The sequence below is a fragment of the Podarcis gaigeae genome (assembly GCF_964106915.1).
Source record: "Podarcis gaigeae genome assembly, chromosome: 4".
NCBI classification, from domain to species: domain Eukaryota; kingdom Metazoa; phylum Chordata; class Lepidosauria; order Squamata; family Lacertidae; genus Podarcis; species Podarcis gaigeae.
The window spans coordinates 89,909,126-89,923,927 of NC_139677.1; positions in this window are offsets into that span (position 1 = coordinate 89,909,126).

Genomic DNA, 14,802 nt, shown 5'->3' on the forward strand with positions numbered 1-14,802 from the left:
GCTGCAGAGAAGGCCCGTTCTCATGCTGCCATCCTCCGGACCTCTCAACATGATTAAGATCCAGGACAAAGTGCCACCTTTTGGAAATTCCCCCCAGCAGGATGGAAAGTGTCTTGACACTTCGTCTCCTGCTTCTCTCTGCTTTCTTCTTTCTGGTATCTCATCAAAGCCTCACCCCATCGGTGCTTCCACTTCATCTCTGCATTCTGAGAGGAGAGGTGTGACCTCCTCTGATGTATTGCTGGTGGGGCTTCCTGCAAAAATTTGCAGCGGTATTGCTGTTTTCTCCTCACAGGCTTAAATGCAAATACACTTTCCCAATTAACAGGTCCCCAGTTCAATCCCTGTCATCTCCAGGTTGGGCTGGGAGAGGCTCTATGTCTAAAACCCTAGAGAGCAGCTGCCAGTCAGTGTAGACAATACTAAGCTAAATGGAACATGGGACTGACTGAATATAAGACAGCTTTCTATACTTCTATGATCCAATTGCTTCGGTAGGTGATCTCTGAGCAGCACTAGCATACAATCCAGCAAAGGGCCCTATATCTTCTTTTAAAGTTTGGTTTCTGGATGATTGAAAGTTCTCTGATAGCAGCACCAGAACAGACTGAATTGAGGACCCATTTTCCAAGTGGCATACAAATATTTCGACAAATAAAGGACCCTAACCCTTACGTTAAACCAGGAACACTAGTCATGCCTGTTGCAGATATTAATATTGCACAGTTTGAAGCAACTGGATGCATGAAAACTGACTCCTTTTGGAAATGAAATATTGTCCAGACTCATGAAAATATTATTCAAATTTTTCTAGCAGAACTGTTCAAAATAAAACAGGAACATCAAATGATACATCCCATGCAGAGGCTCAGCATCTTAGAAAATACGAAATAATCCAAACAGACTTAGAAGCAAAAGTCTCTCTCTCTCTCTCTCCAGCCTGCATTCTAGCCTTAGGCTGTTTACTCTCCCTTCAGGAGAGATTCACTTACTTCTTTACTCCAGGGAGCTTGGGACCAAGGACTCAAAGGCAACTCCCTTCAAAATGGAGATTTGCAACTCAATACCTTTATCACATGATCTAAGGCTACAACTCTCACATGTTAGCTACCAGAGAACAGTTAGTTAATGATTAACTCGGCAAGAGCTCAGCATCCACTTAGAAAACTACTGTGAAAAAAGCAATACAGATTAAGCCATTTTCTATTTTAAGCCTTCATTAATACACATTTTCCATGTCTGTGTCAGTTAACTCAATTATACTTCTCAATGCCCCAACATGCTGCTGCTGAATGGGGTTTGAATCTGGTGTAACTTCACCCCAGCTTGACTTACACTGGCTTGCTTTATGTTGCTCCCTGATAATCCTATATATATATAGGTAAGGTAAAGGTACCCCTGCCCGTATGGGCCAGTCTTGCCAGACTCTAGGGTTGTGCGCTCATCTCACTCTATAGGCCGGGAGCCAGCGCTGTCCGCAGACACTTCCGGGTCACGTGCCCAGCGTGACTAGCTGCATCTGGTGAGCCAGCGCAGCACATGGAATGCCGTTTACCTCCCCGCTGGTAAGCGGTCCCTATTTATCTACTTGCACCCGGAGGTGCTTTCGAACTGCTAGGTTGGCAGGCGCTGGGACCGAATGAGGGGACCGCACCCCGCCGCGGGGATTCGAACCGCCGACCATACGATCGGCAAGTCCTAGGCGCTGAGGTTTTACCCACAGTGCCACCCGTGTCCCTACATATATATAGGTAGTTAATGCTAACATAATTCAAGAAATGTTCCCCATGTTATATATTTGTAGGATATTTTAACTTTAGATAAAACAAATATCATCATTACAGTACACAGGAGTTAAATTTAGCTGTTCTGAAAGGCCAGGTTTTGTATAAAAAAAACCCTTTGTGAGCGTTCTGTGGAAGGAAATGTCTCTTGGGCAATTACTGAAATAGCTGAATAAATGAGAGAAACAGCTAATGATAATGTGAAGCAGACCTAAGGCTGGCATATTGTGTTTCTTTGTGGGAAAGGGCAGACAAGGCTCAATTTCATTACAGTGGCATGGCGTAAACTCAGTTCCTCTTAGGGGTTGGGATAATGGACCAAATGATGGATATCCTTGTTCCCATAATACTGAACAACACTTAACATCCACAACAAAGCTCTTTTAAATCTCATTTTCATGTAAAATCAGAAAAGGGGCTCATTAATAAAACAAGGATGTCACCCAAAGGAATCTCTAACTTAAGCCAACACTTAGAGAACCATCTACAAGCAGTCCTGATAGAAAATAACTTGACTGTCCTGATGGTCAAATATGACATCTGGGGAAGAATATTTTTTTCATTTTCTGTTGCATGAGATTTTTCAACTGTTCTTATATGTTCTTTCAATGCTGATTTCAAATCTGAAATCGATTTTCGTGAACATGCTATAGTTATCTTTCAATTTCCGACTTTTGCCGATATGTCATATTTACACTGAGGATAAGTGGACACTGGCATGTTGATCTACCCTAACCACATGGTAATTATTGTTTTGCAAACCTAATTTTTATAGTTTTGTAACCTAAATATTTGTATTTTTCAGATCAGACCATGACTTCTTCAAGTAGACAAAATGTGTAAACGTGAGGACGTAAGAGCCTGCTGAGGATTAAAAAATAAATAAAGGCATTACCAAAACCCAGAAGAAAGGAGACAAAAAGCATAAGGAGAACAGGAAGGAGAGCTACTCCAATTATTTCTTCATACAATTGTAGAATTTTGGAGCTGGTAGGCATCCTAAGAATCATCTAGTCGAACACTCTGCAATGCAGAAATCACAGTTAAAAATCCCTGACAGATGCCATCCAGCCTCTGTTGAAAAACCTTGAATGAAGGACAGTCCACCACCTTCTGAGGATTTTAAATTGGATTTGTTGTTGTGCTGGGGCACTTGGACCCACTTGAATTGCACAGACTTGAAGTTCCTTTATTCACTCCAGTCCCTCCTGCAAATTACTGACTGCACAGAGTGTAGTCCCATGGAAATCGACAAACCCAAGTTAGCCATGTCTATGCTAGTTTGAGGAAGGCTATATTTGTTGTTTAGTCATTTAGTTGTGTCCGACTCTTTGTGACCCCATGGACCAGAGCACACCAGGCACTCCTGTCTTCCACTACCTCCCGCAGTTTAGTCAAACTCATGCTCCTTGTGCCCTCCATCTTTCCCAACATCAGGGTCTTTTCCAGGAAGTCTTCTCTTCTCATGAGGTGGCCAAAGTATTGGAGCCTCAGCTTCAGGATCTGTCCTTCCAGTGAGCACTCAGGGCTGATTTCCTTCAGAATGGATCGGTTTGTTCTTCTTGCAGTCCATGGGACTCTCAAGAGTCTCCTCCAGCACCATAATTCAAAAGCATCAATTCTTCAGTGATCAGCCTTCTTTATGGTCCAGCTCTCACTTCCATACATCACTACGGGGAAAACCATAGCTTTAACTATACTTACGTTTGTTAAGCCGTATTTTAATTAACTGGGGTTTTTTTGTTTGTTTGTGTGGGATATAAAGCTGTCAGTCAAGTCTAACATTCCGAGAGGACTCACCACCTCTATGTGGCAGACAGTTTTGTCAGTTGGTCGGTTGCTGCAATGAGTGTTAACTGGAAACTGGTCAGATGCAGTCTTCTCATGACTCACTACTATCTAGTATATAGTTTATCTGTAATGTAACCTAAGCCTGCCTTCAGGAACAACTCTGTAAACCTGAATGAATCTGAAAGTAAAGTAGTTTATCTTCATATGATTCAGATTCCTGTGTGTTTTCTTTAAGAGGGACAGAAAGAGATTATCAACCAGGAAGGTATACCGGTAATTACTGATAGGACTCAAACGGACTCAAACGAGTTAGCAACCTGTTTGTCGCTGCATAAACTCAAACAGGGGATTGTTTAAACTCTGCTAAATTATATAAACATTCCCACAGTTTGTTTGTTTGTTTGTTTGTTTGTTTTCCTATTATGTTTTATTTTAATTTATATTTGGTGTTAGCCGCCCTGAGCCCGGCCCTGGCCAGGGAGGGCAGGGTATAAATAAATAAAAATTATTATTATTACTGCTACTACTACTACTACTACTACATTGGCTTCAACCCCAAAGGGATTTTCCAATTCCTCTTTTGCTGCTTTTTTTCTGGCCCAGTGCTCAAAACCAGAGAATGTTCAGTACAGTCCTACATTTGAAAGAATGCCTCGGCCATTCTACTCTTTTTCAGATTAAAATATACAGATATGAAATGAAACAATTTCATTGCAAGGCCAGCCCCATTGTCCAATAATAATAATAAGCAATTCCAATTCTCCATTAGCTCGGAATGAAAGCGTAAAAGAATGATGCGTCTGATTTTTACCCCTTCAGTGTATGACAGAACATTACCATTTGATGTATGCCTTGGCTTTTTCAATCCGTTTCATTTATCAGCTTGTTACTGAGTTGACTGTGTTAGCCGCAGAGCAGGGCAGTTAAATTCTGTGGCTGAGACTATATTTACTCGCTTGGTGCTAGTCGGGGGAAAACAGAAAGCCAGCGACGATTTGAGACTTTCTCCCCATAATTACCCAGTAGGAGAATAACTTTGAAAGAGGGACTATTGCCATCAATTGGGGAAACTGCCTAATTTACAGGAACAATTTCAAGGCCCTTTCCAAACGCTCAGGTAGTACAGAAACTTCCTGAATCCACTCCGGAATAAAGGAACCAAATAATTAGGGCCAAAGGATCCATTACATCCAGTTGCACACAACTTCCCCTCAACTTCTCTTTTTTAAAAAACGAAAAACAGTTGTGGAAGGCTGCAGTCTTGAGCGGACGACAGTCAAAAGAAAGGATGTCTTCCAATTCAGAATCACACCTCGTATGCCATAAGAACGTCAGAAGCTGCCATATGTTGTTTTTTAGTCGTTTAGTCGTGTCCGACTCTTCGTGACCCCATGGACCAGAGCATGCCAGGCATTCCTGTCTTCCACTGCCTCCCGCAGTTTGGTCAAACTCATGCTGGTAGCTTCGAGAACAGTGTCCAACCATCTCGTCCTCTGTCGTCCCCTTCTCCTTGTGCCCTCCATCTTTCCCAACATCAGGGTCTTTTCCAGGGAGTCTTCTCTTCTCATGAGGTGGCCAAAGTACTGGAGCCTCAGCTTCACAATCTGTCCTTCCAGTGAGCACTCAGGGCTGATTTCCTTAAGAATGGATAGGTTTGATCTTCTTGAGTTCCATGGGACTCTCAAGAGTCTCCTCCAGCACCATAATTCAAAAGCATCAATTCTTCGGCAATCAGCCTTCTTTATGGTCCAGCTTTCACTTCCATACATCACTACGGGGAAAACCATAGCTTTAACTATACGGACCTTTGTTGGCAAGGTGATGTCTCTGCTTTTTAAGATGCTGTCTAGGTTTGTCATTGCTTTTCTCCCAAGAAGCAGGTGTCTTTTAATTTTGTGGCTGCTGTCACCATCTGCAGTGATCATGGAGCCCAAGAAAGTAAAATCTCTCACTGCCTCCATTTCTTCCCCTTCTGTTTACCAGGAGGTGATGGGACCAGTGGCCATGATCTTTGTTTTTTTGATGTTGAGCTTCAGACCATATTTTGTTTTTGTACTCTCCTCTTTCACCCTCATACCAAGTCACTATCAGGCCAGGTAAATCTACCTCAGTGTTTATTGCCGTTATTAATATTGCACATTTGGAAGCAACGGAATGAATAAAAATGGACTCTCCTTGAAATAAAAAAATGGCTGTCCAAAAATATGGTTCAAAAGCTTTACTAACGGAACTTGCTTCAAAGCAGACTTAAAACAAAAATGTTACATCCAGATATTTGCATAATATCATGTGCTGCTCCCAGCACAGGCAAACTTCTTTGAGATATGAATTTCTTCTATCCAGAGCCAGTGGCTGCATGCTCCGGCACTGGGGGCGGACAGCAGGTGGGGGCATGGCTGTTGCGCATCCCAGGGAGTGTGGCATGCATCCCGGGGTGTGGCACGCCACCTGCGGGGGTGTGGTGCCCAGCACGGTGGGGGATGCGTGGCACGTGTCCGGGGGCGGCCATGATGGTACCCCCCTCCCAGATGGTGCCAGGGGCGGTGCGCTCCCCCTGCCCCACCCCACCCGTTTCTTCACCAGTGTCCAGAGCTAAAGATAAAGCTCTGTCTCTCCTGCAAACAGCCTCCATTAGCCTTTGAGCTGTTTTCTCCTGCAGAGAATCGTTTTTTCTTCTCCCCTGCTTCAGAAAAAAGTCACACAAAATGGATTGCCCACAGATTAACATATGTACAAAGTTGAAACTCAATCTCTTTCATGTGATCTTAAGTTAAACCTGTGACAGAAGAGCGGAGATACATTCTTAGTTAATTTATAACTGTTCTGCTCTCTGCAACTCTTTTGGTTAGTTTAGTGGAACTATACATGCTATGCTTTTAGCAGTACAGTGGTACCTCGGGTTACAGACACTTCAGATTACAGTCGCTTCAGGTTACCTACTCCGCTAACCCAGAAATAGTACCTTGGGTTAAGAACTTTGCTTCAGGATGAGAACAGAAATCGTGCAGCAGTGGCGTGGCGGCAGCAGAAGGCCCCATTAGCTAAAGACGTGCTTCAGGTTAAGAACAGCTTCAGGTTAAGAATGGACCTCCAGAACAAATTAAGTTCTTAACCCGAGGTACCACAGTACAGTCATACCTTGGATGTCAAACAGAAGCTCCTGCAGCCAATCAGAAGCCGCAGAAGCCCCTTCAGACGTTTGGGTTCCGAAAATTGTTCGAAAACCGGAACACTCCCTTTGGAGTTTCAATTGTTAGGGAACCGATTTGTTCAGAAGCCAAGGTGTTTGACATCCAAGGTACGACTGTACACATATAGTACATATATTATAGAGTTATTTTCCATTCCAATGTACAGTTGAACCATTATACTTAACAGTATTGTCAGCACTGGCTGATAGCAGTTCTCTTGAGTTTCAGGCTGTGCTCAGCTTGCAAGCCACAATGTGTTCAGGCTGGTGTTATGGGACGCAAGTGGAAACAGAAACACATGTTACTGTGCCTTCTCTTTCCACCTTAATATATGAAGCAGCTTGTGCCCACGTTGCACCACATCTCTTGTTCTCTCCGTAATGACTCCAGTGCCCTTTTGAGAGAAAGGCTCTCATTGAAGGTAGTACGCTAGAGCAAGTTATGTTTTTAAGAGCACAACAGTAAACCTCAGTTGCTCAGGGGCTTCATTTGTGAGTCTGTCATCTGCTAGTGCACAAACCTACAAAAACAAAAACAAACAAAAAACCGGAGTGATGAAATGAGACGTTTCGAAAACCCCGGAGAATCTCTGTTGGTTACATTTGATCTGATTTTCTTTGGGATGTTTTTGTTGCTGCTGTTGTTCACTTCTGACGCACCTGCCAAGAGACACTAAATAAAATATTTCCAGTTAAAAACACAACCCTCCAATTCTCGCTCTCCCCTCCCCCTTTCCTGTGAATGAGCTTAGAATTGTTTTGCAAAGTCATGTGACAAAGGAAGTGTGTGCAGCAAGGAGAGGGAGACAGAATGCTACCAGGTGCTTCCAGCTCACTAGATTGCTAGCCAACAGTCTGTCAGGGGCTCAGCCTACTCTTGAGTAGGACCCTGGAAGAGAGACATGCCTGACTGGCATGTTCTCTCCCTCCTGGTCGATCGTTCGGGAGCTTCAAAAGCTTTCTTCTGCCCGAACATCACAGCGACCGATGCCAACAGACATTGGCACACTTAGGGATCCACAGAGTTTGAGCATCATGCGTAACAGACCTCAGCAACTCAGCATTTTGGCTAATCTACTTTATTTACATATAAACACACACGGAGCACTGCAACATGGCTCCCTCTCTCTCTAACATCAGACAGCAAAGAGAAAAAGAGCAAAGGACAATAGTCCCACTTCACGGAACGCAGTAACACAAACATCCTGGCCAATGGCCCTTCAGAGTCCAGCATCTTCATGGTGGCCAACCGCATGCCTGCATGAAAACCACAAGCAGGATCCAAGCCCAAGAGCCCTGTCTCCTCCTGTGGTTTGCAGCAACTGGTTGCCAGAAGCATTGCTGCCTCCAGCTGTGGGGATAGAGCACAACCATCATGCCTAGTGGCCATCGATACCCCTCTCTTCCATGAATTTGCCTTTTTTGAAGCCATCTAGGTTGGTGGCCTCTAGTGGGAGTGAGTTCCATAGTTTTAACTACACACTACAGGAAGAAGTGCCTTATTCTATTGTATCTATTGTATCAATATTCTATTGAGCCAGTGTGGTGTAGTGGTTAAGAGCGGTAGTCTCGTAATCTGGGGAACCGGGTTCGCGTCTCCGCTCCTCCGCATGCAGCTGCTGGGTGACCTTGGGCCAGTCACACTTCTCTGAAGTCTCTCAGCTCCACTCACCTCACAGAGTGTTTGTTGTGGGGGAGGAAGGGAAAGGAGAATGTTAGCCACTTTGAGACTCCTTCGGGTAGTGATAAAACGGGATATCAAATCCAAACTCTATCTGTCCAGAATCTTCCTGAACAAGAATGCTTTATGCGCCACACAGGGCTATTTTGTGCATTTCTGAACTCTCTTATGAGAAGCACCTCTGTGTGCAATAAAGAAAATGAGGAATAAAAAAATGAGGAATCACGTCAAGCTTTAAGTATGGAGATAAGGGCTGTGTGACAAGTCTTGGATAAACAGTCCCAGCTAAGGGTCACCATTAGAGATGTCCAGTAGCTGAGACACAGTTCTACCCACAATTAGGGGTGGAGAAAAATCTAATTTGGTTTATATTCTATTCTCATTATTCCATTCTGAAATTCACTTTGCCACATTTCCACATGAAGTTGTTGGTTTTTTTTAAGATCCTCATTAAAACCCATCAGCATATTAGTGCTGATATGCTCCTCATATGCACCCAATACATATCTTCTAATTTAAACATTCTATGTGATTTTGCCCGATTTATTTCTGCAAGCAATTTTCTCTAACACAATACATTTTTGTATGTTATTTTCACTTCTACATTTTCATGCACACTGTCCAATCATGCATGTGTTTTTGTGCACATTGGGGGGCAGAGAACTGCATCACAAAATTCAGAAAAGGTAAAAATTCGAAGGGTGGCTGTGTCTCAGTTCACCTGTTGCTCCAATTCACTTTAAACAATGTGAATCACACTGAATTTCTTCCCCAACCCTAATCCAAATTATAAGAGGAAAAAGGGGGTGCATTTAGACTGTGACCCCAACATCCCATTTGTGATTTGCAACATGCTCCCCAGGTTTAAAAAGTCTCCCCACCCCAATCTTAAAATTTGTCTATTTAAGCGTCTATGCATAGTTACTGTATAGACCAAGTGTGAGAAACCTTTGGCCCATCATATGTTACTGAACATCTCAACATCCCTGGCTGCTGACCATACTTGCTGGAGCTGATGGGAATTCTAGTTGGGAACAGGCCTTCCAGTCTATGAACAAATCACATTTTATTTGCAGGGAATCATCGTCAATTATTTTCCTGGTGTCCTATCTTTCCCCCTCTTTATGACTATTCAAAGAGTCCAGTTGGAACAAAGGGACCAGCCAGCACAACCCAGTATCCTAGCTCTAAGAGGGGTCAGTCCATGAACATGAAGAAGAAGAAGAAGAGTTTGGATTTGATATCCCGCCTTTCACTCCCCTTCAGGAGTCTCAAAGCGGCTAACAATCTCCTTTCCCTTCCTCCCCCACAACAAACCCTCTGTGAGGTGAGTGGGGCTGAGAGACTTCACAGAAGTGTGACTGGCCCAAGGTCACCCAGCAGCTGCATGTGATTACATGGATTACATGATTACATGACTACCGCTCTTAACCACTACACCACACTGGCTCTCTAACTGGATGGATATTATTAAGTTGCTCTATTCAAATTTCGCAGAATAGATTTCAAATACAGACAGTTGAGAGTTGCAGCTTTGTTTTTCCCTCCTGGTGGAACATTATTGTAATCCTGAACAGAAAGGACCCTAGCATACCTGTGCCCAAAAGCATTCTGAAATCTATTGATTGTATCACATCACATTCTACAACTGGATTACTTTAAACATTTGCTCTCAAATAAACCTGTATGAAACAAGCTAAATGGTGTTTGTGTAGCGGCAGCTTGGTGAGATATTTTCAGCATCTTCAATTTACGCCGTAGATTTTTTTAAAAAAATAAAAAAATTATAAGCCTCATTGGTTTTAAAACTATGCAGGATGCATTTATGAGGAGTCTTGTTTTGATTTGTTTTTTTTTATTTTAAATCCAGCTTCATCTCAGCCCTACAGGAGTCAGAAGATGAAGCACACAAACAAACAACATTGCAACAATGGAAATCTGCACACACAGCACAGTGACTTGATAACACCATAAATCAAACAATGGGGGGATGAGAAAGACATGTGTTTCTCTGAAGGCTGGAGCCAACAAATAGCTTCTTTTCAAGAGCCCATATGGAAGAATTGTCCTCCGAAACTTCCCCGCTGCTTAGGAGAGGGCTGCTAGTCTTCCTCCACTTTCAAACTTTGCAGCACTGAGTACCTAGGTGGCTAGATAGATATCGCTTTGGAAAAATTTTGTTGGGAAGCAGTTTACAACCTCAAAGACCTCCTCTCCCCATATGAACCAACCTGCGATTATCATCAGAGGACTTTCTTCATGAGCCTCTTCCAGAGGTCAGCAACACGAGAACGGGCCTTTTCTGTGGTGGCTCCCCCTTTGTGAAATGCTCTCCCCAGGGAGGCTCGCCTGGTGGCTTTGTTACATATCTTAAGGGACCAGGCAAACCATTCCTCTTCTCCCAGGCCTTTGGCTAATTAAACCATCTATGGCCTTTTAAACTGGTGTGAGAGTGTGTGTGTGCGTGTGTGTTTCTTCAGTGCTGGCTCATAACGCTCTTTTCCTTGCGCCATATTCTCCACCAGCATCAGGATGGACTTCCTTATTCATCACCCTCTATATCACCTTCCAAATCCCTTTAAACCTCCTCGAGTTAATTATAAGTTTAGCTCTTAATTCAGGTTAGGATTTTAAGGTCCCAGAATACTTAGCCACTTTCAAACGGAGCTTGTGACATCGCTATGTGAGGTGTGAGTGGATCTGAAAATGGCAGCGGCTAAACAAGAAGTCCAGGATAGAAACTTAATTAGTAAACAAACACACATACATAAACAAATATAAAACCTGAAGGGCATCCACAGGAATCGTTCATGGTGGAGTGTGGGGCTTTCGTTTTGGCGGGGCAAAGTAAAACACCGAAAAGTAGGAGCAGGCTAATTTCTCACCAAAAAAAGAGAGAAGAGAATCTACGGATTCTAGAAATATACTTTTTTAAAAAGAAAGAAAGAAAGAAAGAAAGAAAGAAAGAAAGAAAGAAAGACCCACACTGGAAGAATGGCAGACGCAATTGATGGACTACATGGAACTGGCGGAGATGACTGGCAGAATCCGAGACCAGGGAGAAGAGTTGGTGGAAGAAGATTGGAGGAAATTTAAAATTTATTTACAGAAACATTGTAAAATTTTTGAATGTTGATGGCATTGATTTGAACTGAAGGGGTTCTAGCAATAAGGTTAAGATTGGATTCATAATAGATAAATAGATAAATTAAATAGGGTTGATGAATTTGCTGAATCAAATTTCAAAAGGGATACAAAAAAGGGAGATGTGAGGAAGTCAGGAAAATAAGTTAATCAAAGATGAGAGATTAAAAAAGAGGGATTTTTGTTTTTTCTTTTCTTTTTTTTCTTGTATGTGTTTTTTTTCTTTCTATCTTTTTCTTTTTTATGCTTAATGTCTGTATTTTTGTATTTTGTATTTTTGTCTTTTTGTACTTTTCTTAATTTTTTATTCCTAAAATTTAATAAAATATTATTTTAAAAAGAAAGAAAGAAAGAAAGAAAGAAAGAAAGAAAGAAAGAAAGAAAGCTAAAAATCTGGAGGATATGGTTCATCTGGGGGGGGGGTAGCTTAGAGCCTTTCATCTTCCCACCCCACCCCACCCAAAAAAAGATGCCCATGAGCAGACCCATGTTCTCAGAGACTCAAGAAAACACACTGTGGTGCCCAGTATGGCTATAATTCCCCAGCTCAAACCTACAGCAAATTAAGAAATGCATAACTTTCCTACAGCACCTGGTGTGCCTGCACACAAAACCTTACATCAAGGACAAACTTAGTTGGTCTCTAAGGTGCTACTGGACAATTATTTTATTTTTTATATATTTTCCTGCAGCACTGTAGGGAAGGGGTGCAGTTCAGTGGAGAAGGTGAACACAGAAGGCTCAATCCCCGGGGATGAAAAATAGTTCCTGCCCGATACCCTGGAGAGTCGCTGCCAGTCAGTGTGGGCCATATGGAGCTAGATGGACCAAATGGCCTAAGGCAACCTGCTGCTTTCTTCCTGTGCTTGCTGTGGAGCCAGAGGCTTGGCTGAAGCGAGGGCCTCTCCAGCACAAGGGTTAATCTGAATATTTTGAATTCCACTCATGCAGCCGCACACAACACCTCGTTGGCTACCTGAGAGATGGGAAATAAATATGATAAATGTAGCAGCAGGCAACAGGAAAGCTGAGCAGTCAAAGTGTGTCCCATTCATTTGTAAACTTTTATAGCTTTGGATAATATAGATCGTAGAATGTGTAAATGGCCCTTTATCAGGATTTACTGACCTGGAAGGGGAAGGGTGAGACGGCAAACACCCACACTGTTAATAAAAACCCAGAGCTGGGACAACCTTGCCTGCCAGCTCTCTGAATCATTTTATGGTAGTTCAACATATCCTTGCTGAACAGTTTATTGACTTGCGTTCCATAATTAAGGCAGCTGTCTATGAAGACGCTGCATTTGGTGCTGGGGTGATTGCAAGTGTCTGTAGTACTTATTTCCCTGAGTTTTGTTTTCTCTGGTTCAGCAGGCTTCCCCAACCTGGTGCCCTCCAGATGTTTTGGACGATGGCTCTCATCATCCCTGACCACTGGCCATGCTGGCTAGAATTGACGGGACCTGGGGTCCAAAACGTTTGGAGGCTACCAATGTATATGTTTTTTCACTCATCCTGGCACTCGATTTGTCAATGAGGGTGAAAAGCAAAAAGGACTAATGCACATAATCTCAAGATTCAAACACCTCTATTCTGCAACTAGGGATGCGGGTGGCACTGTGGGTTAAACCACAGAGCCTAGGACTTGCCAATCAGAAGGTCGGCGGTTCAAATCCCTGCGACAGGGTGAGCTCTCGTTGCTCGGTCCCTGCTCCTGCCAACCTAGCAGTTCGAAAGCATGTCAAAGTGCAAGTAGATAAATAGGTACCGCTCCAGCGGGAAGGTAAACGGTGTTTCCGTGCACTGTTCTGGTTCGCCAGAAGCGGCTTAGTCATGCTGGCCACATGACCCGGAAGCTGTACGCCGGCTCCCTCGGCCAATAAAGCAAGATGAGCGCCGCAACCCTAGAGTCGGCCACGACTGGACCTAATGGTCAGGGGTCCCTTTACCTTTACCTTATTCTGCAACTATTCTGATAGTTTCTTTTCATAATAAAACAGGTCAGGTCTGATGCTTTCAGCTATTATATGTTTCTGAGAAATTTATGCATTACTCTGTAACTTCCCCCTGGAGAAGCTCATTCCCTCCTTGTCCTTCCACTAGCAAGCACAGTGGTACCTCAGTTTTCGAACGCCTCCGTAGTCAAATGTTTCGGAACTCAAATGCCGAAAACCCGGAAGTAAATGCCTCGGTTTTTGAACGCACCTCGGATGTTGAACAGGAAACGTTGAACAGGAAACATTGAACAGGTTTTCAGTTTTCAAACATTTCAGAACATGAACGGACTTCCAGAATAGATTACGTTTGAAAACCGAAGTACCACTGTAAAGACCTTCCCAGGCTTTTGGGAATCGACTGCTTTTGATGAAAGGGCTGATGTTTCAATGTAACCATTTGTATGTTTTAAACAGATTTTATATGTTTACAAAGTTTTACTTCTATTAAAGTTTAATTGCTTTTTTTAATGAAAGTTTTTACTGTTTTCAGTGATTCTTGTTGTTACCTGTAAACCACCCTGAGTCTCGTCACAGAAAAAGACAGGGTATAAATATATATGTAGTAATTTTAACTCATGAGCTATTGCTGCAATCTGCTCAGATTGTATATTTTATCTTTATGAATGCTGTTTTTATTGTGTTATGTTATGTGAACTGGTCTTTGACTGTAAGAAATTATCTATCTATCTATCTATCTATCTATCTATGTAGTAATGATGATGATGATACCGGGTGTGGCTTTGAAGGTGTATAGCTATGAGCACCATGAAGGGACCTGCACTTCTGATCTGGCCACAACACTACTGACTGCAAGGAAAATATATATTCCCCCTTCAGATTACAAAACCCATCGCATGGCAAATGTTTCTGAGTGAGACACACAGGTATGAAAGCTTGGGACCTAGCTAGTTTTATAGACTTGCAGTTGCCATATTGCAAACAGAAAAGTTGTTGAGCTTTTGGGGGGGGGGGCAAAGTTTATGAGCTTTTTGCAAAATTGCAAAAAAAAAAACCCCACAACCTTCCCATTTCTGAGCCATTTTTTTATGGATAATTGACAAAGAAAAAACCAACATGGATCAGAATTTCCCTGGACATTTTTAAAACTGATTTCCTCCCAGACACTGCCTCCAACTGCAGCATTTCGAATATGTCCAAAAAATTACGGCTGTATGGCAACCCTATATGGAGAAGGCAAAGTTGAGTGTCCCACACT